Raw genomic sequence first — 5,022 nt, 5'->3', positions numbered from 1 at the left:
AGAGGGCCAGCAAACATCAGAGTCCGATAGGGAGCAGCCGTCGCGTCCCCAATCACAAGCAGGACCATCCAGGACTCGGGTGGTCAATACAGACACCGAATGAGAGAGTGAGCCACCATGGCTGCGAGAAAAAACACCACGCACACACTGGGTGGCCGTTGGGGGGAAGACATTGCCTCAAGGCAAGGGAGCTCTCCCCACATGACAAGATCGGCAACCAAGGGAAGAGGAAGAATCAGAACAGGTTGCAGAACCAGCCCCTAAGCATGTAAACAGACGCAAGTCTAAGTTTTTCAAGAAGCCTTCACGCCGTCCGCTAGCAAATGTGCAAGTGCCCCCAAGACAACCGCAGCGGCGCCGAAAAATAGCAAGGGCATTTGCAGAAATCCGCCACTACCAGAAGACGACGGAGCTCTTGATTTGACGCGCCCCCTTTGCTCGCACTGTGAAGGAAGTGCTTCAAAGCTATGGAAATCAGTATAGAATGCAAGCAATAGCGCTAGAGGCTATTCAAGAAGCTGCAGAGGCCCACATCATTTCAATGTTGGAAGATACCAACCTATGTGCCATTCATGCAAAGCGAGTGACAATACAACCAAAAGATATGCAGCTTGCACGACGATTGCGACGAGACTTCGAGCATTAGCCGAAGTTACCCCTCTTTTTGTATTGCACACCCTTATCTTTGTAATGATTTGACTTTTCAATGACAATATGATCAACAGTTGTGTCTACTCTGTCTATTATCTTTGTAATTTCAAGTTCTGTATGTAATTGCAGTCAATTTCAGTAAATTTGTGCATTTTAAGTACCCTTAGGGGTAGATAAGCCTACAAGGGGCAGAAAAAGGCATGGCCACAAGGGCGCGCAAATGGCCCATCCATAACTGATGGATGGGCCATTTGCGCGCCCTTGTGGCCAGGCCTTTTTCTACCCCTTGTAGGCTTATCTACCCCCAAGGGTACTTAAAATAACCAAATTTACTAAAACCTATTGGTTTTGCATCAATATTTTATATGGATCCTTATGGACACCTTTTTTTGGTCATTTCAAGCTTTGAATTCCTTATAGGATATCAAAACAAATAACATATTGTGAAACCAAGTGTCCAATGTAATTTGACTTTTCGGTGGAAGGGTGTAGTAGGTAGAGCTAAAGCAAGTGATAGTTTGCTGGAAACTTCATTTCATAATTGATTTGAGCTTTTCTAGTGTCCTTGAGTGTGAACATATACTGGAATTGCCATAAAAAGGTTGCATTTAAATGAATGATGCAAAACCAATCCATTTCAATAAATTTGTGCTTTTTAAGTACCCTAGGGGGTAGATTGGCCTATAAGGGGCAAAAAAATGCCTGGCCACAAGGGCGCGCAAATGGCCCATCCAAAACTGATGGATGGGTCATTTGCGCACCCTTGTGGCCAGGCATTTTTTGCCCCTTATAGGCTAATCTAACCCCCTAGGGTACTTAAAAATCACAGTTATACTCAAATTGACTGCAATTACATACCTTGAAATAACAAAGTCAAAAAACAATTCATATCACCAATTGAAACAATTTTCAAGATTGACAAATCAGATTGAAAAGAATTTGCAATATAGAGAGACAATTTCAAATATTTTTTATTCCTTCTAGCACGGTGATTTTACATCATGTATCTGAGGAGTTCAGAATTTTTTTGACCATTTCCTGGCGCCAATTTTGCGCATAAGGCAACTCCCCAATCAAGAGGGACTGCGCTATGGCATTTGGGTCAGTTGAGCCAATGGAAGCATGTATCCCTATCTGGTCAAGCACTTTACCACGAAAGCCAGTGCCAAACGCTGTGCATACAAGGGATCTACGCACTAGGAACACTTGATGCGCAGTTTGAGCAATGGTACTCAAACACAAAAACTTGCTCAAAGCTTTTAACGACCAAGTCATAAAATGGGCTTGGGGAGTAAATTCATTATGGATAATGGCCACATCGCCAGGGGGGAGTTGTCCGAGGTAATGCGCAAGGGAAGCTTGAGGTCCAAAGCCCGTCCGCTTGCCACCCGTCCTTGCAGCAAAATCATCAACCTCCACAACATCCTGTCATAAACCGATGAAGGTTGAGAAAAAAGACAATGAAGGATAAAATAGTAACATGAAAATTAGGATACAGTTTACCTCCTGCTCCTTGTCGTCCTCCTCCCTGTTGCCCTTTGCATCCAAGTCAATGCTCCCATGCACCACAGATACAAGCTTTGGATCATCAGATGGGAGGTTGCATAATGGCATAGGCATCCTAGCAGCCTCAACCTTGGCTTGCGTGGCTTGGAAATCTTCATCAGCCACGTGCAACTGCTCTGCTGCCAGGACCTCCGCACATACAACTGCAATAGTGTCAGCAACAGAGTCCCCATCTGGCAAGAGCTTGCTTTCTAGGGCAGCTGGCGTATTGTCTAAGGGACATTTGCTGCTGTTGCATAGCACGCTCAAGCATTCATCCATGCGCAGGCCAAATGCTTTTTCCAAATCATGCAGGAACACAAACTCCTCCCCATCCACTAACACTGAGGATAAGCGGCTAATTTCTACCTCTTGGATAGCCACATCCGTCAGTGGTAGTGGCACTGGAGTGTCACTAGGGCCAGCCACAACTATGGATTTCTCGACCACTTCCTCAAGACCCCTAGGGTACTCGAGCTGGTGTGCTTTTCCTTCCGCTGCAGGGTTCATGGGGATAACCTGCTGCTCCTTGGTGTCCTTGATAAAGGACCCAACTTGAAGGTGTAGTAAGCGGAGCTCCTCCAAATCAGGTTCCTTGCTCACTAAGAAGACAAATGTTGCGAGCCGAGAAAGGTACTCCACCCCCAACTTACGCTTCTTGAGCGCTGACACCCCAGGGGCTTGCTCGTCCAAGTAATGGCCTGCATTGGTTGCAATTTCTTGGAATCCTTGCAACCGCTTGGAGAATGGGCGATCACCTTTGTGTATATAGCGCAAAAGATCGCATGGAACCCAGATCCCTGCATGTGGGGGGATAGATACATAATATTTTATGATGTGCTCCTCCATGAACACAGAAATCTCCTCAAATGCATCCATGTGAAGGGCAACTGTGGCGTCAAGGTCAGGGAGACGAGTAAAAAAGGTGTGGAGGTCCAACTTCCCTTTGTATTTGGTGTCCTCGAGGAAGAGGATGAAGCGTGACAAAGGGGTGGATGTGGGTACAGATGCAGAGGCTGTGGCAGCATCCATGTTTAGCCTTGGGTGTGGATAGAGAGTGGAGGAGCTCAAGAGTTGCAAAAGTGAAAATAGTGAATGAGTTAGGTGGCCCCCCTTTTATAATGTACCCTTTTTTTAAGACATTAAAAAAAAGGCACTTTCACCAAAAAAATGATTTCTCATCCCAATGCAAAAAATTATATTCAAAGGCATGATTTGCCGAAGCAAATCATGTTGATTACAGCGGGGATCAATATGAAAATTGCAAGAGTTACAAAGTTATAAGATCGATAGCATAGTTCCATCTATCCCCCAATCCTCCTCGACCTTCAATTTGTCTTCCATTCTCTTCCCAATCTGCGGACATTCATTACAATAAGCATCTAATGATCGACAAACCATGATGTATTGAAAATGTGGTGGAAGGATTCTCACCTTGTGACCTTGTAAACGAAATTGTGCTTGTTGAAGGGCCTCAAAACCCATAATAACCAAATGTTCTCGAACATTACTGAGAGTCCAATGCTTGTTCACTTGGACTGCCTCCAAAGCATCGTTGGGCATCTTCACTGCAATGTCAAAGCTTGCAATAGCGCCGTCTACGCTCTGTAAGGGAGTCCACACTCCAAGCTTGCACATCCAACGATCATAGTGAAATCGTATGTACAAGGAGGTGCGGGATTTCAAATAGCGGATTCCAATACCTGAAGCTCCAACCTTACAACGGTACCGGTCCCCGTTGTGCATGCCCTCCACATAACCCCAGTCCTCTTCTAAAAGCCTTCCTAATTCCTCGTAATGCGCATCTTTACATACAAGCATTGTGGTAGTCTCCACAAATCCAAACTCTTTAAAAATGTGCACAAAACAATGAATAGGCAAACACCAGCTCAAGCCCACAAACCTAGAAGCTTTAGATTATTTCAAAGAGTTTTGGACATCCATTATCATCTTTTGCTTGAAAGATACTACCGACCACAAATCTGGGACCGGCCACTCCATACTTAATAAGGAAGTTACTTTGATGGGTTCAAGCGTTCCAAATGCTTGTGTAGAAGTAGGGACAATATAGGAGTGAGAATAGAAGAAAATCCTTCTTTGAACCAGTTTGGTTGGGCAAAGACGCGGGAACATTATTGCTCCAATATCTGCATGTATAGCATTGAATGTGCCGGAGAGACTATGTAGTGGCTGCTCCTCCACCAACGTGGATGGAAATATGACTATAAATGCATGAAAAATGTTAAGTATGAATCCATAATAACATTACACTGTGATTTCACACCTAGCTTTGTATTCTCAAAACATGTACTTACAATGTGTTGGAAATCGAGGTGGTTGTTGCAAGTGCATGGTTGACATTGAGAAAACATGTTGCACAATGGCTATGGTCCCCTTGTCTTTGCGGTTCTTGAAGCCAAGGAGCTTTCCTTTCCAATGAAGATCCAAGTTTGCACGATTCCGCACACGATGAGGGCCAACAGCAGATGGTTGTATGTATACCCAAGCACCTTTGGTGAACTCTTGTGGCACCCACTCATCATCTACACCTCTAGTGTTGTGGCATGCAAGTGCTGTGACCTCATCCTTTGGTCGCCTTTGCGAAGTAGAGTTGGCCATGGTTGAGCAAAGCAAACTAGGAGGAGGATAAGAAGCTTGCTTGTTGCTACAATGTAGGTGTGATAAAGTGATATGAGAAAATGGTCAACCCTTGTGGCAATGGGAGGAGAAGGTGGACAACCCTTGCTTGGTGTGGCACTGGGAGGAGAAGGTGGATAAGCCTTGCTTGGTGTGGCAATGGAAGGTGGTAAGGGAGGAGAGAGGAGC

This window comes from Adiantum capillus-veneris, chromosome 4 (assembly GCF_014529385.1).
Source record: "Adiantum capillus-veneris isolate H3 chromosome 4, ASM1452938v2, whole genome shotgun sequence".
NCBI lineage: Eukaryota > Viridiplantae > Streptophyta > Polypodiopsida > Polypodiales > Pteridaceae > Adiantum > Adiantum capillus-veneris.
Note: the sequence above shows the minus strand (reverse complement) of the source record.